The sequence below is a fragment of the Rattus norvegicus genome, chromosome 2 (genome assembly GCF_021556685.1).
Source record: "Rattus norvegicus strain SHRSP/BbbUtx chromosome 2, alternate assembly SHRSP_T2T, whole genome shotgun sequence".
In the NCBI taxonomy this organism is placed as follows: domain Eukaryota; kingdom Metazoa; phylum Chordata; class Mammalia; order Rodentia; family Muridae; genus Rattus; species Rattus norvegicus.
Window position 1 is genome coordinate 39315507 of NC_141535.1, and position 25473 is coordinate 39340979.

Here is a 25473-nt window from a genome sequence, read left to right on the forward strand (position 1 = left end):
AAAAATCAGCCCTTTCTGTGCATCAAGTGAGAGAATTTTCCTTGTAAGTAGTCCCCCAAATCAAAGTATATCCATTTGATACCAAGTGTTACATATCTGTGGTTCTGCCGAAATGTGTTGAATGTGCCAGAGCTAGCACTCCAAAACAAAAATCTAACATTTGAATTATTGGTAAAGTGACATTTGTAGATTCTCTCCTCTTGGCCATTTTAAGATACCAACATACATCATAGAGTTAAGAAGCAGGACAGGGTACACAATTATTCATTCTCTCTCTCTCTCTCTCTCTCTCTCTCTCTCTCTCTCTCTCTCTGTCCCTCCCCCTCTCCCTCCCCCTTGGTCCCCTTCTCTCTGTCTCTGTCTCTCTCTCTCTGTCTCTGTCTCTGTCTCTCTCTCTCTCTCTCTTACTTTCTTGCTTGCTCTCTTACTTTTTGTTTGTTTATAGCAACCAGGATACAGCACACTGGTATTCATTATCAAACATGATGATTTTCCAAGCCATTTCCTCATTCAGTTTCAATACATACATACATCAGCATCCAACATATGTTCTATATGACTACAGAATTGGTCAACTTAAATATTTACCAATAAAAACCATCAACTTTGAAATAAAGTGCTGATGTTACTGATGTTTTTAATTAGAATTAGAATTAGAATTAGAATTAGAATTAGAATTAGAATTAGAATTAGAATTAGAATTAGAATTAGAATTAGAATTAGAATTAGAATTAGAATAAAAAAGGTAGTCAGGCTTTTTAGTCTCCTCCATGGATGAACAACCTGATTGATTATCTATTACCAAATGGTCAGCCCTAAAAACATACCTTCAGGCAACACTAAAGATACTCAACATGCTGTATTGGTATGTGTATTCATCTCTATGTGTCTGTTACAGCATTGGCTAAAAAAAGAGGAAGATGTGAATTTCAGAAGGGGAACAGTTTGGAAAGTATAAGAGGGAAGAGAGGGCATGGCAAATGATCTAATTATGTTTTAATTAAAATTTTTAAAAATGCCACCTTTCATTACTGAATACTCAGGCAAACAAATACAAAGAAGTTCTAACTCCAAAATGAATATAATAACCTTCTCCATTGGACAAGTGTATCCAATGATATCAAAGAAGACGGTTAAGTTGTCATCTAACGTCTTTGTGGCTGCATTGTAAAATTCCTCCTGGTTATAAAAACCTTTTCCGTTGATGGATTTCTGTATATTGAACCATTTAATCTTTGTGTGGTTTAGGTATAAGCATAATTTTGGCTTCATAGAAATAATGTGGTAGTTCCTTCTGTTTCTATTTTGTGGAATAGTTTGGAGAGTATTGGCATTAGGTCTTCTATGAAGGTCTGCACTTCTAGAATTCTGCACTAAACCCATCTGGTTCTGGGTTTCTTTTATGGTTGGGAAATGTTTAATGATGGCTTCTCTTTTGTTAGGAGTTATGGGACAGTTTGTATGGCTTATCTGATCCTGATTTAACTTTGATAGCAGATATCTATCTAGAAAATTGTCCATTTCACCCAGATTTTACAGATTTCTTCAGTGTATAGGCTTTTGTAGTAGGATCTGATTTTTTTTTTAATTCTCCAGTTTCTGTTGTTATGTCTGCCTTTCCATTTCAGTTTGTTAATTTGGATACTGTCTCTGTGCTCTCTGGTTCGTCTGGCTAAGGATTTATCTATCTTGTTGATTTTTCTCAAAGAACCAGCTCCTGGTTTTGTTGATTTTTTGTAGTTCTTTTTGTTTCTACTTGGTTGGTTTCATCCCCAAGTTTGATTATTTCCTGCCATCTACTCCTCTTGGGTGTATTTGTTTCTTTTTGGTCTAGAATTTTCAGATGTGCTGTCAAGCTGCTAGTATATGTTCTCTCCAGTTTCTTTTTGGAGGGACTCAGAGCTATGAGTTTTCCTCTTAGCACTGTTTTCATTGTGTCCCATGAGTATGAGTATGTTGTGTATTCATTGTCATTATATTCTAAAAAGTCTTTAATTTCTTTCTTCATTTCTTCCTTAACCAAGTTATCATTGAGTAGAACATTGTTCAACTTCCATGTGTGTGTGGGCTTTCTATTGTTTTTGTTGTTGTTGAAGACCAGCCTTAGTCTATGGTGATCTGATAGAATGCATGGGATTATTTCTATTGTCTTGTATCTGTTGAGACCTGTTTTGTGAGTGATTATATGGTCAATTTTGGAGAAGGTATCATGAGGTGATGAAAAGAAGATATATTCTTTTGTTTTAGGATGAAATGTTCTATAGGTATTTATGAAATTCACTTGGTTCATAACTTCTGTTAGTTTCACTGTGTCTCTGTTTAGTTTCTGTTTCCATAATCTGTCCATTGGTGAGAGTGGGATGTTGAAGTCTCCCACTAGTATTGTGTGAGGTGCAATGTGTGCTTTCAGCTTTAGTAAAGTTTCTTTTATGAATATGGGTGCCCTTGCATTTGGAGCATAGATATTCAGAATTGAGAGTTGATCTTGGTGGATTTTTCCTTTGATGAGCATGAAGTGTTTTTCTTTCTTTTTTGATAACTTTTGATTAAAAGTTGATTTAATTTGATATTAGAATGGCTACTTCAGTTTGTTCCTTGGGACCATTTGCTGGGAAAAATTCTTCCCAGCCTTTTACTCTGAGTAATTGTCTTTCTTTGTCATTGAGGTACATTTCCTGTATGCAGCAATATGTCCTCTTTACATATCCAGTCTTTTAGTCTATGTCTTTTTATTAGGTAACTGAGTCCATTAATGTGAAGTGATATTAGGGATCAATGATTGTTGTTTCCTAATATTGTTGTTGTTAGAAGTGTAATTATGTTTGTGTGGCTATTTTCTTTTGGGTTAGTTTTAAAAAGATTACTCTCTTGCTTTTCCTAGGGTGTAGTTTCCCTCTTTCTGTTGGAGTCTTCTATCTATTATACTTTGTAGTACTGGATGTGGGGAAAGATATTGTATAAATTTGGTTTTGTCATGCAATAGCTTGGTTTTCCATCCATGGAAATTGAGAGTTTTGCTAGCTATAGTAGCCTCGACTGGCATTTGTGTTCTTTTGGGGTCTGTATGATATCTACCCAGGATCTTCTGGCTTTCATAGTCTTTGGTGAGAAGTCTGGTGTAATTCTGATAGGTCTGCCTTTATATGTTACTTGACCTTTTTACCTTCCTGCTTTTAATATTCTTTCTTTGTTTTGTGCTTTGTATTTTGTGTTTTGACTATTATGCGACAGGAGGAATTTCTTTTCTGGTCCAATCTATTTGGAGTTCTGTATGCTTCTTGTATGTTTATGGGCATCTCTTTCTTTAGGCCAGGGAATTTTTCTTCTATAATTTTTTAGAAGATATTTACTGGCCCTTTCAGTTGGGAATGTTCAGTTTTTTCTATACCTACTATCATTAGGTTTGATCTTCTCATTGTGTCCTAGATTTCCTGGATGTTTTGGGTTAGGAGCTTTAATCCACTATATAAACAAACTCAAAGAAAAAACACACATAATCATCTCATTAGATGCTGAGATAGCATTTGACAAAATTCAACACCCCTTCATGATAAAAGTCTTGGAAAGTCAGGAATTCAAGACCCATACCTAAACATAGTAAAAGCCATATACAGCAAATCAGTAGCCAACAACAAACTTAATGGAGAGAAACTTAAAGCAATTTAACTAAAATTTGAGACTAGACAAGGCTGCCCACTCTCTTCCTACCTATTCAGTATAGTTCTTGAAGTCCTAGCCAGAGCAATGAGACAACAAAAGGAGGTCAGAGGGATACAAATTGGAAGGAAAAAGTCAAAATATCACTATTGGCAGATGATACCATAGCATACTTAAGTGTCCCTAAATATTTTACTAGAGAACTCTTACAGCTGATAAACAACTTCACTAATGTGGCTGGATATAAAATTAACTCAAACAAATCAGTAGCCTTCTTTTCCTCAAAGGATAAACAGACTAAAAAGAAATTAGGGAAACAATACCCTTCATAATAGTCCCAAGTAATATAAAAAACCTTGGTGTGACTCTAACCAAGCAAGTGAAATATATACATGATAAGAACTTCAAGTTTGTGAAGAAAGAAATTGAAAAAGATCTTGGAAGATGGAAAGATCACCCATGCTCATGAATTGGCAGGATTAATATAATATAAATGACCATCTTGTTGAAAGCAATCTATAGATGTAATGCAATTCACTTCAAAATTCAAACTTAATTCTTCACAGAGTTAGAAAGAGCAATTTGCAAGTTCATTTGGAAGAACAAAAACACCAGGATAGCGAAAACTATCCTTAAACAATAAAACACTTCTGGGGGAATCACCATCCCTGACTTCCAGCTGTACTACAAAGCAATAGTGACAAACTGTATGGTGTGGGTACAGAGACAGGCAGGTAGATCAGTGGAATAGAATTGAAAACCCGGAAATGAACCCACACCCCCATGGTCACTTGACATTTAACAAAGGAGCTAAAACAATCCAATGCAAAAGAAGAAGAAGAAGAAGAAGAAGAAGAAGAAGAAGAAGAAGAAGAAGAAGAGGAGGAGGAGGAGGAGGAGGAGGAGGAGGAGGAGGAGGAGGAGGAGGAGGAGGAGGAGGAGGAGGAGGAGGAGGAGGAGGAGGAGGACAGCATTTTCAGCAAATGGTGCTGGTTCAAACTTGAAGTCAACATGTCGAAGAATGAAAAATGATCCATTCTTATTGCCTTATATGAAGCTCAAGTCCAGGTGGATCAAGGACCTCCACATAAAACCAGATACACTGGAACTAATAGAATGGAAAGTGGGGAAGATCCTCGAAGACATGGGCACTGAGGAAAATTTCCTGAACAGAATACCAATGGCTTAGGCTCTAAGATCAAGAATCAGTGAGTGGGACTTCACAAAATTACCTTCTGTAAGGCAAAGGACACTGTCATTAGGACAAAATGGCAACCAACAGATTGGGAAAAGATCTTTACTAGTCCTACATCCAATAGAGCTAATATCCCATATATATAAAGAACTCAAGAAATTACACTCCAGAGAACCAAATAACCCTACTAAAAATGGGGTACAGAGCTAAACAAAGAATTCTCAACTGAGTAATATTGAATGATCGAGAAGCACCTGAAGAAATATTCAACATCATTAGTCATCAGGGAAATGCAAATCAAAACAACCCTGACATTAGTCAGAATGTCTAAGATCAAAAAGTCAAGTGACGGCAGATGTTGGCCAGGATGTGGAGAAAGAGGAACACTCCTGCATTGTTGAGGGGATTTCAAGCTGGTACAAGCACTCTGGAAATCAGTCTGGTTGTTCCTCAGAAAATTGGATATGATACTACCTAAGCTATACACTATTCCCAACTATACCACTGCTGGGCATATACCCAAAAGGTGCTCTAATATATCACTAGGACACATGCTCCACTATGTTCATGGCAGCCCTATTCTTAAGGCAGAAGCTGGAAAGAACCCAGATGTCCTTCAACAGAGAAATGGATACAGAAAATGTGGTACATCTACACAATAGAGTATTACTCAGCTATTAAAAACAATGACTTAACGAAATTCTTAGGCAAATGAGTGGAACTAGAAAATATCATCCTGAGTGAGGTAAACCAATCACAAAAGAACCCATATGTATGTACTCACTGATAAGTGGGTATTAGGTCGAAAGCTCAAAATACCCAAGATATAATTCACAGACTACATGAAGCTCAAGAAGAAGGAAGACCAAAATGTGGATGCTTCAGTTCTTCTTAGAAGGGGAAACAAAATTACTCACAGGAGGAAATATGGAGACAAAGTGCAGAGCAGAGACTGAAGGAAAAGTCATCTAGAAACCTCCCCACCTGGCGATCCATCCCATATACAGACACCAAACCCAGATAATATTGGGAATGTCAAGAAGTGCATGCTGACTGTAGCCTGATATAGCTGTCTTCTGAGAGGTTCTGCCAGAGCCTGACAATTACAGAAGCAGATGCTCACAGCCAACCACTGGACTGAGAATTGGGTTCCCAATGGAGGAGTTAGAAAGGATTGACAGAGCAGAAGGGGTTTTCAGCCCCATGCGAAAAACAATATTAGCCAACCAGATCCTCCCCCTCCCATAGCTCTCAGGGATTAAAGCACCATCTCAAGAGTACACAAGAATGGACCTATGGCTCCAGCCACATAAGTAGCAGAGGATGGCCTTGTTGGGCACCATTGGCAGGAGAGGCCCTTGGTCCTGTCAATGCTGGATGCCCCAGTATAGGGGACTGTGAAGGTGCGGTGGTGGTGGGGGTGGGTTGTGAGTGAGTATCCACACAGAAGTAAGGGGAGATAAAGGGTTTCTGGAGGAGATACTGGGAAAGGGAATAACATTTGAAATGTAAATAAAAATATCCAATAAAAAAAGTAAACAAACAAACAAAAAAACCCTTTTCCTCAGACATTCACTACCTACTACATGTGTTGCCAGTGAAGGCCTTTCACCGTGAGGCTTTCCTGCTCTAGCCCCTTTCTGCATTTTTTTCAGTATTTCCTACTTATGCCAAAAAAATCCATGCCTATAATTTTATTAAATTTCTAAAATAAAGACCATCACTTACTGGATGATTTAATTCACTGCTTTTTCTCCATTAAGTACCATTATGGAGACTCACCAATTGGGCTAAATGTATCAACTCAGAGGAACCTAGCTCCTAGCTTCTAATGCCTGTAACTTTATTTAGAAATAAAACTTTATAAATGATCGAGTTAAAATGAGGACACTAAAGAGGAAACTCATGGAGTACTATGTGACCTTATAAAAATAGGAAATCTGAGAAAAAAGGCTTACCTAGCTGTAAAGAAACAAAAGAAGTCAGCCATCCGTAGGCCAAGGAAAGACGATTGGAACCAATCCTTTGCTCAGTGCCTTAGGAACAAACTCTGCCCACACTTTGATTTCAGACTCCCTAACTTCCAATTCTGTGGGGCAATACATTTGCATTTGTTTACATAGTCAATTTACATTACCTTGTTATAGTCCTGTATGGTAATAAAATCTCAATCAGAAAACAACCCATAATGAACATTTCACTCATATCAAATATGGAAAAATCAAATATTTTCTAACTTGAAATAATCTTTTTTATTGTCATAACAATTTTAATCCCACTGTTTATAGTTTGAGATTCTTTCCTAGTAACAGAAAAAGGAGAATTATGGTTAGTCATTTAATTATCTTAATAATACCTATAAAAAGGTGAAGCACATTTGAACATAGGTGGTCACGGGTACTAATACAGGAATACCCTTGGCAGGGAAGAGAGAGGCAAAGATTAAAACAGAGACTGAAGGAACACCCATTCAGAGCCCGCCCCACATGTGGCCCATACATATACAGCCATCCAATTAGACAAGATGGATGATGCAAAGAAGTGCAGACCGACAGGAGCCGGATGTAGATCGTTCCTGAGAGACACAGCCAGAATACAGCAAATACAGAGGCGAATGCCAGCAGCAAACCACTGAACTGAGAATAGGACCCCTGTTGAAGGAATCAGAGAAAGAACTGGAAGAGCTTGAAGGGGCTCGAGACCCTATATGTACAACAATGCCAAGCAACCAGAGCTTCCAGGGACTAAGCCACTACCCAAAGACTATACATGGACTGACCCTGGACTCTGACCTCATAGGTAGCAATGAATATCCTAGTAAGAGCACCAGTGGAAGGGTAAGCCCTGGGTCCTGCTAAGACTGAACCCCCAGTGAACTAGACTGTTGGGGGGAGGGCGGCAATGGTGGGAGGGTTGGGAGGGGAACACCCATAAGGAAGGGGAGGGGGGAGGGGGATGTTTGCCCGGAAACCGGGAAAGGGAATAACACTCTAAATGTATATAAGAAATACTCAAGTTAATAAAAAAAAATAAAATGGAAGTGGTATGATATAAAAAAAAGGAATGGAACTTAAATGCTAAAATATAAATAAGACTTTATATAAAAATATTAACTTGCTAATGTAGATTAACAATTCATAATAAACAGGATTTATTTGCCCCTGAAGAGATCTCACCCTAAACTTTTCCTCTAAAAAAGAAATGTCTGAAACAGAGAACAAGTTTGTATGGAAGGTATTCTGGGGTAGAAAGACCTTGGAATCCTTTGACTGAACTGTCACAAACTCTTATCTCCCTAATATGTAAATTTCTAGGTTTGGTTCATGAGTCTATTTCCAGATTCCTGGGAGACTTAACCATGTCTTAATGGAAACTTCCTTGGAGCTCCTAATGTGTAAGTTCTAAGCCACAATATTTTGAAGCAAAAGAGTCACTTATTTGTTCACCAAGGGCAAGATGATTTATGTAGAGCGAGTTGTAATAAACACTGTTTCATTTATCTTCTATCATTGCTGTAACTCCTAGAGGGAGTTGATTCAAATGCCAAACAAAAAGAAAAACAAAAAGCAAAAATTAATCACACCATGACCCAATGAATCACAATTGTTTAGAAAGTTTGATGGTTCAAACTGGGACACCAGACTTGCTGGGGACTGTGGATCTGAAGAGATCATGGGAGAAAACACCTGAATATGAGCATCTTGGAGTTGAAAATAATTGTGCCGGTGGTAGTCGAGGTAGGGATTGACACCTACAGGCTGTGTGACTAACAGGGTTTTGCCTTCCCATAGGCATCCATCTGGAACCCTCTCACTTTCATACCTAAGAATGTCCCACCAGAAAAAGAACTGAAAGTACAACATTTAATGGAAATGGCAGGTAGAAGGATGTTTTTAAAATACTTCTCAAATAGTCCTTCTATTTTCATCTCTACTGTGTGTCTTCTAGGGAGAGCCTCCAAAACCCTCTCCTAAGTAATTTCAGAACCTTCTACCTGTTTCTTCCCCTAATATGTCCACCCACACTTCCTGTACCTAGTGATTATGAGGACTTCTGGGAAACAGAAACACCTCATCTTCCAAACTGTTTCCTCCCCCAGAATAAATTACAGGTTGAATTCCTCTAATCTATGCAGCACTAAGAGTACCTGTGTTTCCATGCCATATTGGAGAATCCAAGGGAAACAGGAAATTGTCTTACCTTGAAATCCTACTTTTCTTATAAATTCATTCATTTTCAAGGATTAAGGGGGTAGGAAGGAAGGAAGGGAGGAAGTAAGGAAAGAAGGAAGGAAGGAAACAAAGAAGGAAGGAAGGAAACAAAGAAAGACATCATGAGTCTATATTGAACTGCTTCTGAGTACTGAAACATGAAGCCAGTCAAATTCAGTGCAGTCTGTGTAGCTGACACTAAATTCAAACCTTACAATCACTGGGCACATAAACTGCATTGTAAATCTGAATTACCCTTCTTTATAATAATGAAACAGATGTAGCACGCCTTAGTGTTGATGCTTCTTCTGACTTGGGTTTCAGTCAATAATGACACACTTTCAAAATGACAAAGTTTCTGACTCAGGACTACACTGAGTACATCACTTCATGTGGAGTTAAGACAAGTGTTTACACAATTCTTCAGGACATACAAGGATGAGACTAAAGCTTCTAGACCTCAGATACTGGGTCTAGAAAGTGGGAAATAATACAAAGGTTTGAACTCTAGCACGTTAGAGAAATTCTAGCACTATCTTTCCCTTTGGGGACATTTACAAAGCCCAAAGAGTATGGCCATGCCTGTCATTTGCCTCAGACGCTTACAGAATCTTGGATGCTCCAGGCATCTTCAATGGAGAGGAGGCTCTTACTCATGCCTAAAAGCCAGCTGCTGGTCAGAGAAGTATCAAAATTACCCAACCAGCCCTAGGGCCATTTAGTAAAGAGATATCCCAAGCTTTCTTTCACTTAAAAACTTTCAGAATATAAGAAAGAGAATTTTTCATTAAAAACTGCTCCCCCCTTTCTATCCTTGGCTACTCTCACATTGACAGATACACATAGTGTAGCAGTGCTCCTAGATAAAAATCCATGAACCATCGTGCACAGGTCACCAAAAATGTAAGAAGAAACTTGGGTACCCTGCTTCTCATATCTGTAATAAGAAAGGAAGCAGCATACTTACAGATCTCAGATTTTTCTGACTGAGGCTACTTCTTTGATCCTGCAGGCTTTGTCTCTACCTTTAAGGATCACTTCTTTCTGAGTCTTATAAGATATTTATGTCATACCTATGCCTGACTCTTCCAATCCATTCAAGGCTGTTGAGAAACGGCCCTCTTAACCCTAATTGTGTTCTGACTGAGTTTCAGCCAGTATGTTGGCTGGGTTTTTTTTCCCCCTTTGGAAACACAAAGCTCTTCTTCTGTTCAGAGGTAGTATGCACAAGGATGTCTGACCTATTCCTTCCTTCAAGGTCACTAAGGAGGCTTCTATATCCAAGCTTAACACTTCAAAATGGTCTATGATGACATTTCTCACAACTTCTACAGCCAAACAAATCCTCACCATCCTTACCTTTATCTGAACATCTACTTTCATTCTGACCCTCACAAGAGACTGCTCTTTGTTTTATTTTTCCCTCAGTGTTGTTCCCTTGGATAATGACTTCCTCATCTGAGTTAATTTTAACAAACACCTTAATTTATAAAGAGCTATAAATACAATTCCATCAGTGGAGGTAGCGATGATATCTGAAGAGAGATGCTGTGGTGAGAATTGGTATTCTGACCTTCACTGGACACCTCCAGAACCCCAAAGGTAGTTAATTGCTTTTGACAGATTAACTATAAAACGTGTTTCCTGAGATGAGGAAAATCTAGATTGTCTGATTTATTCCAACTAAAACTCGAGGTGCAGATAACAACTAGTAAAGCTAAATTCATGCATCTTTTAGAAGGAAATTTTCAGTCACTCTCTCCATGCTTTGGAAAAATCCATGAATAAATAAGTAAGCTAATGCAAATAGTTCCCACCTCACAGATGAGTCCCTAAAAGGATGTCCTTTTCGTAAAGTAGCCTACGTTTGGAAGTAACTCTCCTGGCTGACAGAAATCTGACAGAATTGGTGAGCAGAATGATCTTTGTTCAGTCTGCAATCTGCACTCATAATTGATGACAGCCTCCACAAAGATACCAACACCAGAACCTGGTGCCAGGATGTTTTCAAGGCAATTTGTATCATAACGGTTCATTTATAAACATGTACGAGCAGGCATGCATTGCACTGAATATAATTGCTTCTTCCCATTCTTAGGATGTGGCATAGCCTTTTAGAGATCAATACTCAGCCTAAAGCCAATGGATTATTCATTAAGGTTTTCCCAGCTGCTGAACAGGACCTGCTCCCAACAGGGTCTTCAGCAAAGCTGGCTTAGAGAAGAAGGATCTGCCCAACACAGCCAGCCTGCCTGAGGATTTTCTAGGTACAGAGGGTAAGAGGAGGCTAGACAGCTGCGATAACCATGAATCAGAGCCATGGCAGCTCTGAGTCAAGTCAGAAAGATACTGACTCATGAACACCAACCCTACTTCATTTCTCTTTACAGAGTCTTTTCTTCATAAGCCAAATCCTAGAAGCCATGTCCTCTATAACAGCAGAAGTGCAGCAGGCCAAGATGATAGAAACTGAAGAAGCATGTTGAATGCCACATGCCCTGGCTTTTGCTGCTAGGAAACTGGGAACAGCAGGAAGCCATGTTGCATCAGTAAGCACCAATAGGGAAAATACTTCTTAGACCTCTGTGCTTCAATATCTTCCTATGTGGAGAACAGGGTTTTATGGTTTCCAACAGCATTATGCATTGACAAAAGATAGTGTGGGCTCCTGAATAGGAGATAGCCTCACTGGCTTGACCTTTGCCCATTAAAAATGATGGTCTGGCCCTACAGGACTTGGTCCTGGGTCCCTTAGCGTGTGGCCAGTTACAAGGGTGGGATTCAAATATAGAAGGGGTGCCATATGGCATTTCCAAAAACAAAAACAAATTCTATTCCTTTGTAAACATCCATATAGTCCATAGAACAACTTCGAGCTCGTAGGAATTTGAGACAAAGAGAGAAGTGAATATAGAGAACAGTGCACCCATGTGCTCTTGACTCTCAATGAATAGATTATGCATGAGGAGAAACCAGCTCTTTACAGTACAGTCAGATCGGGAATATGTTCATATTTAATAAGCTAACTCAAATGCCAATATTCTAGTCATTCATCCACATGAGGGGTTCTATTTATAATATTTTTGATGATTTTGCTATTAGATATTTATTTTTATAAGCTTGCATTCTTGATTACATTTTCTAAATCCCATAATCTGATTTTGGTAACTGTAACTAGGATACCCACATGTTTAAACATATTAATCATTGATGACTGTGTGGATCTAATTTGAAACACCTAAGAACTACTAACGTTTTCAATACTCAGTGAAGAGAGAAAACTTCTCAGAACTTTGGTATTTATGCTTTTTTTTTCTTTTTTTCAGAGCTGGGGACCGAACCCAGGGCCTTGTGCTTGCTAGGCAAGCGCTCTACCCCTGAGCTAAATCCCCAGCCCCTGGTATTCATACAAGTAAAAGCTCATGCCTACTTTAGCAATAACTGCCTAATAGATCAAACTAAGTGAATACAATTGCACCCTGATTGGGGGATGCTGTGTGTAGTCATGACTCATCTCCCCAGTTTTCTTCCTATTAATGAGGAGGGAAACACCTAATTGCTTTTCATTAACTCATAATCTTGCTGAGCAAAAATTTTAACTCTTGCCATTTGTTAATAGGAAAAGTCAGACACTAATACCATTCACAACTACCTGACGACAACAGTAAAAACGCCCCCGTCTGAGCCTCATTGCCAGGACTCTGTGCTCCAGGTGCTACCTGGTGGAAATTTGAGCCTCCATCAAAAAAAAATTGCCAGCAGATAATGGCCATAAAACTACTGATCGAAGAACCCAGCAGGCACGATATAATTCCTTCCCGCCCCGCCTCCAACCTTACCTGATTGTTACTAAGTCTTATTCCTTTCAGCATTCACACTTGAAACAAAACAGGAAGAAGTTCTACCGCCTCGAAGCACGTATAAACAAGCAGAGACAACTCTTCTACTCTCTTCAGTGTCCTGCGTCTATACAACCCAAGACAATGGCTCCCCTCGGAGTACTGTGAGTCCTCTGTACTGAATAATGCCTCTTCATTTTGGGAACTACCTGCTCCCCCAGGAGACCCAAGGCTCTCCAAGGTATCACCTGTGGAAAAGGATCATTTTTGCCTGAGCATAATCAAATGCATATGCATGTACACATACATATACATGAGACTTGGTTATTATAAAGAAGAGGAAAAGTATATACCCTAACAATCTCATATGCCTAGATCTATAATCCTTTCACCTTCTTTCTAATACTTTTCATTCTCCTCTTTACAACAGATGATTGACCACAAACAAGCTTTACCACATTTAACTTCTCATTACTGTTTCTGTGCATAAGCCTCATTTGCTATTTTATACAATAAAAAGATCCCAAACATTTAGTTGCACTGCTTTCCAAACAACTCCCTAAAAGAAATATGGCCCCTGAGTAAAAGAAATAACGATCTCTGATATGGTTTGTAGTTCTCTTGTAAAGGTCTCCTAGAGTCACTCAACAAATACCAAGTATCAAGTAAAAAGATGAAGGAAGAATATTTTAGACTATGACCTCTGCATCGTAACAGCGTGCCCTTTGCTGCTTCATTCAGGAAGGATGACAATAGGAGCTAGGGCCTAGCTGCTGGGTAAAACCAAACCTCTGTGCTCCCCAGCCTCTATTCTTTTGCAGTGACATTCAGCCAAGGTGCATAGACCTTAATGCGGGTACTCTGACTGCCAGCCATGGCTGCCCTACATGGTGCATGAGTGTTGTATCAGGCTCTCCCACTGTTGGGTAAAGGACATGGAAGTGTAAACACTCACAGTGACTGTTCTTCCTGACAAAACGGATACAGGGCTTGGAAAATTTTCAAGCTGTGTTCTACCAAGGCAGAGATTCACTTTACTCTATTTTGTCTGACTCAAGAGCTCAGAGCTCTTACTAAAACTACCTACTCTTGAATAACACATTAAGATGCTATCCAAGAAGCTCTGTGAGAGAGCTTTGTAAGTAAAACAGTATGTGAAAAACATGTTTTCTCATATGTTTTTGGGACTCCCAAATGCAATGTCAAACATAATGCAGCTATGTTAACATATTATATTGACTTCTTCCAGCCTACCTTCAATTTTGTTATCCACCAAATATTCTCTTTTGCTCCTGCTTCCTGAACTCATATCCCATCTTGGTTTCAAAACTTGCATCATTTTCTCTGTGTAGCCTAAAACTTAAATAGAATAAGTGAGGTTTTTGTTATCGTTTTGGTTTTGTTCGAGATTTGATGAGTCAACTCATCCTACCTTATTTTAGGAGAGAAAAACAGCCACAATGCATAAGTCATTACTGCATAAAGTTAGCCGAATCCATCGACTCTCAATTCTAGATAAATTGCTGATCTTTTCAGTGGGGAAACCCTTAAAAAGAGTAAAATTCTTAAGGTCAGTTCACCACAATTTTTCAAAACAAATGTCTAAAAACATTCAAGATAATCCCAAACACAAAATAGCCAATGTGCTTAGGATAGTCTTTCATTGTGACTCCTGGTATAAGGGACTGCTTCTCCTTTGCCTTAAAAAGAAATGAAACCCTGGGTGTTTAGAAAGCAAGGAGACTCTGGAATGAAAATAACAATAAAAGTATAATAGAAGTCTGGTATAATAGAAGAAAGAAAAATACAGAGTGAAAAGGAAGAAAGAGAAATGTAGTCATAAATAGATTTATAAAATAAGGTATTTTTTTAAGTTTCTAAACACTTGTCTTTAAAATTACTCATCGCATGACTGCACAGTGGGTTTTGTAGCAGCAGTGCATGGAAAGAGCATTCAGAAGACAGCATCTCCAGTTCTCATAAGAAGCATCTCAGGAGCTACCTTGCTATCCTAACTTCTTGTAGATTAGATTACACTGGTTTGCAGGTTAGCATTCTTGCATTCTGGACTAACTTTTAAGGGTTAGTCAGAGTCACATACTAAGGAATAAGGAGACTCAGGTTTAGCTGTCACAGATGCCCATTCACCTGGAGAAGGAACAGATACGTTGCTTTTGACAAGGAGAAGATGCCTCCTTAATATCTTGCTCGAATGTATTTACTGGTTTGGATGAGTTTATTTTTACCGGGCAATTTTTGATTGGAAGCATAAAATTAAAATTAGCCAACTACATTCTAGCTAGCAGTGACATACAATGAAAGTAGCATTGAAGTTAACTCTATCCCCCTGCTTGGAGAATTCATTTAAGACACCAAATTAGCAAATCAATGGAAATTGCATATGCAGGCAAACAAGGAATATACCTGTTACAAGTCTACTGCCCTGTTTGCACACATTTGTAGTGAGCACAAGGCTTTAGTTAACAACCAGCCATCTGCTGTGCAATCTAAAATAAAATTGACTCCATACAGCTTTTTGATGAAAGAGATAAATTTATAAATGTTTCCGTAGGCTTCTTTAAAAGAAACACTACTTTACAAAAAAACACATATGGAAGATGAAAATTACCAGTTTACAACTGTCCTCCAAAGCACATGTTTCGCTTCATAGGAGTTAATAACACAATTAACTCTTATTATCACTAGTCACTTCAGGACATTGAAACTTGGGGATCCTTCTGTCTAGCAGATGATGAGTAAAAAGCAGTTCAGACATAGTTGGGAGAAATGACCTCCACGTCCCACAGTCCACAATCCCAGCTCCATAGATCTGCAGGAACACCGTGTTTGCAGGCTCAGAAGCAAACCACTGTATGAGGCAACTGAACTTTCTAACTCCACACAGAACATGGCTCCTATTCTAAACTAAGGCAAATAGCCCTATACTAATTTAGGACAAGGTGAAGCCCAGTGTCTCTCACACTTCTATACCCTGCCTCCTACCCAGAGTGATACACCAGGGCATCCTACAGCCAGGCATTTTTGTCACCATGAGGTCATATTTCAAATGTTTCTTCACACACAAAGCCAGGCCACATTATTACCTATTGTGTAGAGTTCTAACTCAATGTCCATGTTCATTCAACCTCTTGTAAAACTCACACATAAATGAGTACATTATTTGGTTTGTTTTTCCCCTGGTTCTAGCAATTTAAAATGCACTTTGAATAAAAGATGATCTATTAGAGCCATTAAGAATTATTGTTACAGAAGTTGGCTTCAGGGCCTGACACTATTATTGATGCAGTGATGTGCTTACAGACAGGAGCCTAGTATGACTGCCCTCTGAGAGGCCCAACAAGCAGCTGCCTAAGAGGGAGGCAGATAATTGCACTGAACAAACGATCTGATGATAGAATTGGGGAAAGGCTGGAGGATGTTGAGGAGGGTGACCCCATGGCAAGATCTGCAGTCTTAACAAACCTGGACCCTCTCAGACATTGAACTACCAACCAGGAGGCATACACTAGCTGGTCCGAGACCTCTGATACATATACAGCAGAGGACTGCCTGGCCTGGCCTCAGTGAAAGAAGACATACCTAGCCCTTGGAAGACTTGGGACCCCAGGGAGTGGGGAGGTCTGGTGTGGTGTGGGGGTATGGAGGTATGTGTGGGGTGTAATGGGGGCTTGGGGACATCCTCTTGGAAATAAAAATTTATACTAAAAAATTTTTTAAAAAAGAATTTTTTAAACTAAATAGACAGTAATGCACAGATAAATAGAGAACTAACACAATGCATGCATGTCGCATGTCACTTTCATATCAAAGCAGAAATATGTTACCTGAGGAATCATATATAATAACCTTGAAGTTCTTGTAGAAATTTGAATTTTTCACACCAATTATACTAGTAAAAATGAAACTCACCAAACATTTTCATTAAACACACTGTCCCTAACTCAGTTAATATAAACAGAAAACACATGGTAGTGCGATGTCCTTCCAACCACTCTAGTTAAGGTCCATATTATAATCCCTTTAATTTTCTCTCTACTGCAAAAAAGGGGGGCTTTCAGGGATGCCTTCTGATTTATACTTGTGAATTTAATTTATATATTATAGCTTTTAAATTCATAAATACCTCTAATTTAATAGATTACAAATCTCTTGTACTAATTTGTCTACTTATTAGATAAGCCAAATAAACAGTATTATGGGTTTGTTTTTTGTTTTGTTTTTGTTTTTGTTTTTGTTTTGTTTTTTTTTTTGAGAGAGACAAACTTAATTCGTTTTGTCTTGGGAGAAGGCAGATTTTATGTTCGTTCTTCATTCTGAACATGTTTATTATACTCAGTATACTCAGGACTTCGAGGTAGATACTTTTCCACAAACATTGTCTCCCATATTGCTCTTTCTTCTGAGTTGGACACAATCATCTTCTTCTTGATTCAGAACAGCTGTGTTAGCCACAAGAGTTCTTCATAAGATTGGATCAATCGGCAATTTCTCCTGAAAGGCAAGATGAGGCTAACTCCACCCAAGGATAAATAAGCCCTTGGGAATTGCTGTGAGAAGGGGAATCTTTGGTGGTATCGCCATTAGTAAGTTGGCCTTGTCCCATTAATGAACTCTATTACATATATAGCTAGATATTACTCGAATCATCTTTGGAGATTATCACTTTATATTCTCTGTTTAGGGTTAATAGAAATATTCTCCTTAGAAAAAAGCTATAGCCTAACTTGATTTCTATGCATGCTGTACATCCAGATTTCTGTAAGAGTTCCAACAAATCCTGTGTAGAAAACTGTGAATCCTAGGCAATTAATAAATGCTAGTACGAAAAGACTAAGTACCAAGGACAAAAGTCCTAAAAGGTAAGATTGACCTGAAATTCAGGGGATGTTTCAGTTTGCTTCTCTACTGAACAAAAAACCAAATTAGGAGGGAAAGAGTTTATTTGACTTACAAGTTACAGTTCACTGGCCAAGGAAACAAAGAAAGGCACCCAAGGGAGGAACCAGGAGGCAGGAACTAAAGCAGAGACCATGAAAAAGTGCTGCTCACTCATTTGTCACCATGGCTTACTTAGTCAGCTTTCTTATACTACCCAGGACTACCTATCCGGGGGTGGCACCTACCACAGTGGGCTGAACCCCCCCCCCCTGCATCAGTAATGAATCGAGAAAATCCACAGGGATGCTCACATTCCAATCTGATTCTTCATTGGAAGAATTCATTGTAGGCAATTCTTCATTGGAAGTTCCCCTTTCCAGGAAGTTCAAATATGATTCAAGTTCCCAAAAATTAGTAAGAGATGGGAGGAGATTTGGAGAGGGAGGAAAATGTGGTAAACCAGAAGAAGACAATCTTTATCTGTATTTAAGGGACAAATACTAACTTTCTTTAGCTTCTTAGATAGGAAAAGAAGCCCAACTATAGTAACATCCTATTAGCATCCCTTAACTAAAGGACTCACTTGTAAGATCTCTCCTAAATCTTATGGAACAAAAGTTAAATGGATTTTGTAATGCCACATCAGGGCTCAATAGACTGCTTTCTCTTAGAAGCATGCACCAAAATTCCCTAGATGTTCAATGCAGGTTGTGTCATAAGGACAAATAAGACTTTGAATGTGATATTCCAGCCTCAAGAGTAGTTACTGTGACATATTCTGGCTGACTAATTCCAAAGTTTTGTACTCCTAGACACTCTGACTAATGTTTTTCTAAGCTCTAAGTGACTAGCTGACATTGTCTTTTCTGACTGATAGTCATTAAGCCATGCGCTAAAGTAGCATTCTTATTGGGAAATATTGTGATGATCCATTTTATAGCAGTATTAGCTGTTCATTTTCTATTACTCATTTCAATAGTCCATGTTAGGGCATAGAGTAAATGGTTATCAATATGCTTACCACACAAAGGCTGGATACAGTCGTGAACATTTGAAAACCCAGCACTTGGAGGTAGACATAGGCAGAAACTTGAAGCTCATTGGCAACAACCTTAACCAAACTGGTAAGCTCCAGATTCAAAGAGAATATTCTTCTCAAAAATTAAAGGGGAAAACAACTGAAAAAACACCCAATATTGACCTTTGACCTACATAGACACATAGATACACACACACACACACACACACACACACACACACACACACACATACACATGTGAAAATATGTACAAACCAAGCACATAGAAGAAAGAAGAAGAATGGGGAAGGAGATGATGATGATGATTTAACAGTTTATGGTTGACTATTTGACAGATATAATTCTCAGGAAGACACAAGATGCAGTCCTGATAACCTGATGAACTCAAAGGGATATAGGAAAAGCCCATTACATATAGCTCCGTCAACTCCATTGTAAAATTCAGCTTTAACTGTCATGGCAAGAAGATTGATTACCCAAGTCTCTGTAGGAAGAATAGAAAGAACACAAAGGGTATGATATTAGAAGCATGTTCTTTTCTGAGTCATGCCTGCTGACATTACACCTCAGGTTACAGCCTGACCTGTGCTAGTTCATCAACAGAACTAATTTCCTCCCTGTAAGTCCATTGCCTACTGTTTGTTCAAAAACTGTCTTCTCTACAACCCACTGGAGTAACTTTTTTACCTAACACCTCCACTGCATGAAATACATCTTTGACAAGCAAATTCTATCCTCTTTAACCATAAGTTTCCAGGAAGACTTTTTTCTAGAACTCTGAGAATCATTAACCGAGCAAGTCCACTTTCCATGAGTGTTTCCATGAGTCGGAGCATAGAGGCTGTTCATAATCATTCTAAGTGTCAGATTAAGCATCTTAAGATTCAATACCAGCAGAAGAATGGGTTGAGAGAGTACATTCAGAAGTAGTAGTAGTAGTAGTAGTAGTAGTAGTAGTAGTAGTAGTAGTAGTAGTAGTAGTAGGCTCAACTGCAAAGATTGATGAAGATAATCATAAAAGAAGTAAGTTTTGAGAGCTTCAGAAAACAATAAAAGAGAGGAAGAATGCAAAACTGTCAGAGTTTGCCCCAGAGAAATATGAAATTGGATACAGAGAGGTGTCTATGTATCCAGAGATTTACGAAGGGAATTACCTTACCTAATTATAAGATTCATGAAGTTACTCACATAATGCATACCAACTAGAGGACCATGGATGCTGGTATCCATATTCCAGCCTTGAGAACCGGGGCCTCACTGGTATAAGTTCCAAAGGCCCAAGGCCAATGAACTGAGGTCTCCAAGTCTGAGGGATGAAGATGAGAAGGATCTTAAAGGAGGGAGTTTCCCTTGCTCTGATTTTTGTGCATGTGTCTCCTCCAGGAATTGGATTATTTTCACCCACACTAATGAGAGCAGATCTTTACTTAGATTACCTACTCCACTGCTAATCATGTCTAAAATTTTCACCACAAACTCACTCAAAAAAATTGTATTAGCTGCCTGGGAATCAGTTAGCCTAGTCAAGTTGGCAAGTAATTAGCCAGCACAAAGTATAAAGAGAAAACACTCAAAAACAACAACATGTTCATGTCATTAATTATTTTTAAATTAATTGAAAGATGCAACCTACCCAGATACTAAACACCAATAGAGTAGAACAAATGAGCCCTTTGCACCAGATATTACCAGAGCCAGGATTTGAATCCAGATCTGACTTAACACGCCTCAGTTTTATTACATAGCTCTGCCTAAACTGTAGGGGGAGAAGTTGTTTACTTCTTAAATCTGTGTTTGGGAAGCTTGTCCTAAGTCAGATGAACAGTATCTTGTTTCATTATTCATATTCATCCAGCAGCCATCTACAGAGACCTTCTTACATGCAGAAGCTGTACCAGTTAGCTAGCACATCAAAGGCATCTTGTTGAAAGAATGAGAATATTCTTGGCTGCCTCCTAGGCCTCTTCATAGAGTTTTAGGGGCCTTCCATCTCTTTCATCCACCCTGCCTTAGGCATGGCAATTTTCCTATATTAACACAACAGTCTTTTAATATTCTTGGTCATATCTTACCCACCATACTTCTGACAGGTTCTTTGGTAAGCCTTTTAAAGCATTCATATCTCACTTTAATATGCTTTAGTCCCAACTCTCTTGCAATCCTGATATTTATTTCAACTTCTGGTTTCTTGCTTGCACCATTGCCTTGAGGACACTGTGGGAAACACTTCAGTTTTCAAGTGTTATCCTCAAATGATTTGTTCCATCTGCAGTACTCTCCCCAGAGAGTCTGCCGAGGCTGGGCTTTTATTTACAATATTCTTTTGGAAAGAATGTCTTTACCAAACCTACCTACATATCCCTGGGATAACTTTGAAAGTGGATTGGGTTACCCATTTCTCCTATCAGGCCAAAGTTTTCAAAATGTTACACATGAGGCTGTGGACACTGTAAGCCCAAATGGAGAGCACTGAAGACAGTATCCTAATTTAAATGTGTGTTTAAATTCATTGGCTGATATAGTTAATAATTAAGTAACAGAATATACATATGTACATATATATACATAGATAATTCATGTCTTCTGCATTCAGTGTTGTGCTGGCAATACACGAAATTCCAATTTTGCATTTCTGTAAATGATAAAGTAGTAAAGCATTTATCTAAAAGTGCACTAGTAATGTTAGCTGGAAAGTTTTCTTGCTGCACCTTTTTAGACAATAGTCATGACCTAATAAAGATGCCTCACCTTGCTTTGCCAGCATTTCACTGTTAACTGTTTTATTAATCAGGATACTCAGAACTATTGGTTGAGTGAAGGAAACTTTACTTTCCATGTTTCAGAGTAATTTCCACGTTTTCAGTTACACACCATCTGAGTAACATGAACTATCGCCCCATCATACCGTTTCCCACCAGGAGCAGGAGTTGTTTCCTTCTGCACTGTATCCACACTGTGTCCATTACACATCCACTAGTTCCTTTGGTGCTTCTGTTATTAAATCAGCTGTCATAGTATCATGGTGCCTGTATTCAAGGAGCTCACATTTCCCTTAATTAGAGCCCCTGTGGTGTAAGAGTAGAGGCTCTAAAATAACCTGCAAAAAAATTCAGGAATTCCTACATGATTTCAGGCATCCACTGCAATCCTTGGAACATATCCCTCATGGCTAAGAAAGAACCCCTGTGTATTTATTATTTTAATATATAAGATTCGGAATTTTATATTTTCGAAATTTTACCTAGAGATTTGCTGATGTACGACTATTTCCAACCACCAAGATCTCATTTCCTCTGCTTCATTCTAATGCTTAAATAAATGCCAGGGCTCACTAAGCATTTGCAAAGTGTCATTTCCCAGGTTAAGCACACTGAATTTAATCCTAATAATAATCCCTGACTGTGGATACAATCACTTGGAAGGTGAGACTATTGGCCTCAGGGACAATGCTCCTTTCATAGAAATGCTGATGTTATAGATGCTTCTGGAAAGATGCAAAGATATGGTGATGATGTTCATGTGGAAAGGTTTGTTCTCATTAGGAATTCTCAAAAACTTAGCCAAATTATGTATGACTGTTGGGTTATGAGGCCTGTAGGATAGTGTAGTTTAAACTGTGAGCTCCAAAAAAGATATGTAGAATTTATAATTCTACAACCTGTTGGTGTGACCTTCTGGGATAAAGGATCTTTGTAGAAAATATTAGACAAGGTCAGAGAGTAATATGCCTAAATCTGTTGGTTGAGTGAAGGAAGCTTCACTTTCCACGTTTCAAAGTAATTTTTATGTTTTCAGTTACACACCATCTGAGTAGCATGAACTATCGCCCCATCTCACCATTTCCCACCAGGAGCAGGAGCTGTTTTCTTCTGCACTGTATGCACACTGTGTCCATTACACACTCAACAGTTACTTAGCTCCTTCTGTTATTAAATTGGCTGTCATAGTATCATGGTGTCTGTATTCAAGGAGCTCACATTTCCCTTAATTAGAGCCCAGTATGCCTAAAATCCAGTGTGCCTGGTGTTCTCATACAAGTAGAGAGCACACAACAAGAGGAACTCATAGAGGAATTAACTGGGGTGCTTGAAGCATAAAGGAGATGTGGTAAACAATGCCATGAAAGAAAGTGGGGGCAGATATTAATGGTTACTGCCACAAAACAAAGAAGTTGGGGGTGGCTATCAGTACTAAGAGCAAGAAGAGGTGATTAGAGTCTTTCTCTGAGCCGCATAGACCACACACCATGGTGACTTGTGGCTTTGACTTTTCCGACTTGTGGCTGCCAAAGCTGTGTGATAGTTTTCTATCATTTTCATCCTGCGGCAATTCTATAGCAATCTGAAACAGTAATTTAGATAGGGAAATGTAAGTTCAGACTTTACGTAAATGGTGAAGGCGGGATTCCGTCCAAGGAAATGAATACTGAAGGCCGTGTTGTAAAGTTTCATAATCCACTCTCTCCATTTTATTTTAACGTGTGCATTAATATTATAATATACAGTATAATGATCATATGTATTAACATATGAGTTAAGTCTTATGTTGCACAAATGGGGAAACTTCATCTCAGACGATGAAGCACATTGATGGGTAACAACTACCGCAGCATTTAAGTCTATATCAACTGATTTCTACATGCTTTTCACTGAGCCCACATTTAGTAATAATGCCTAGCACGGCTATATTTAGAATAAGACTATTTCATGTTAGTGTTTATTACTCTGCTCATTTCCAAATTATGGACATATATCGTGTAATTCAAAGTAGATATGAGACGTGAGTTTAAGGTTAGTTTTGAACTTAGATTTCTACAAGGGTGCCACTTTTATGAATTCTACCTCCCTAGCAGTGCACATCTACAGGGTTGAAGCCCAGGGGCCTTTGTTCACAATGCAAACTTCATATTTTACTTTTTAGAATCCCTTAGGCATGGTAGCCAGTGGCCGCCAAAGAACCAAAGGATATTTGTCATCTCTCTCTCTTTCTCTCTCTCTCTCTCTCTCTCTCTCTCTCTCTCTCTCTCTCTCTCTCTATACATATGTATGTATGTATGTATATATGTATATATTTTTTAAATTGGGTATTTCTTATACATTTCTAATGTTATTCCTTTTCCCAGTTTCCTGTCCATAAGCCGCCTAACTCCTCCCCATCCACCTCCCTTACCACCCCTTCCACAATCCCCTACACTGGGGGTTCTAGTGGCAGCTAGGAAAAGTTAGCTCCCCTCAGCTGTCCCACAGAGTGCAATGAATACAAGTTTAGAATAGGTTTCAGCAAACGCTGAAAATGGAAGCATAGACAATTATATTACCATTCAGCAGCTACAGATGCAACACACACGCACACACACACACACACACACACACACACACACACACACACAACTTCCATTTTACTGATCAATTGGACCATTTAACATTGGCTGGCAAGATTTTCAGTAGTGCATCGTGAAAAGTTTACAATATGCTGAAGTCAGGCTCCTCATGCTGTTTTTCTGCTATGACAAAGGAACCTCTAATTCACTAATTTTAGGCAATTAGACAAGTAAAGCTCGGCAACACCCAGCTTAGATCATATGAGGCTTAGCCAACTTGCAGGTGCACCAAGAAGGTAAATGTTTATAATTGTGTGCTAGAAATATTCCTGGCTTGATAAAAATACAATGTTATTATACCAGCCAATAGAGGCAATCTGTAATTTTTTTTGAAAAAGTGTTATTCTTTAGAAAATTAGACCTTAATTTCACAAAAAAGCTTTTCCCTTTTAAAACAATACTTTTGTTTCTGATTTCTTAATAACCTTGGGCAGCTGAGTCTTTTACTATATGCTCCATGCTTTTATCTTACCTTGTCTTCATTTCCTGAAAGGTGATGAATCCACTAGAAGAACGAAATGAATCCAAGCCACGAGGAGTTGCAAAAATCCCAGGATGCCTGTCACCCTGTGCTCTCACTTTTATTACAGAAGAAGCTCTGCTAAAATAAAGGCCCAGCCCTGATATATCATTCTCTAATGCCACAAGAACTGTATATAAAACACTATGAATCTTTTAATTGCTTTTGACTTTCTGAAAGGTATTATTATGTAAGTTGATATGTTTCAGAACTGGTTTTTATTTATTAAAAGTCATTACTTTTTATATATTAACTTTATATTTAATAGTTATTAAATTACTGAAAAAATGCAACTAGTTATCTCATACAATATTCATGCAATAACCACAAAATATTGCTAGCTAGTGCAGTTGTACATGTTTGTCATCTCAGCACAAGAGACTAAAGCAATAGGATTATGTAAGCCCATAAGATTCCTTTCACCCTGAGCAACAAAATAAAACCTTGTCTTAAAATAAATAACTACATAAAATACTCTGACATGTGTTAAATCTAAGGAAGCCTTCATTATTAATGACTTTCACCTGTGTGCTTAGAACCTAGACAACCCAACATTATCCTAAAGCTGTCTCTTCAAGGAAAAGCTAAAATATTTAGATTATTCCTTAAGAGTCTGTCTCTCAGATAAAATTTGACTCATATGTAACACAAATTTGGGGACTGGAGAGATGGTTCAGAGAGTCGCATTGTTGCCACATAAGCACGAAGACCTGAGTTCAACCTGAAGTCCACA

The 25473-nt window shown here is 38.5% G+C and overlaps 1 long non-coding RNA gene across 2 annotated transcripts; it reads left to right on the forward strand.

Moving 5' to 3' along the window:
• The first annotated feature begins 735 nt into the window (after positions 1-735).
• Positions 736-24985, forward strand: LOC102556361 (uncharacterized). 2 transcript variants are annotated; one of them, XR_015677773.1, is made up of 4 exons: positions 736-865; positions 11454-11612; positions 12933-13066; positions 24714-24985. It is a non-coding gene; the product is annotated as an uncharacterized LOC102556361 (long non-coding RNA). The 2 variants fall into 2 exon arrangements; XR_015677779.1 differs by having other exon boundaries at positions 765-865; positions 12933-13143.
• Positions 24986-25473: the final 488 nt, after the last annotated feature.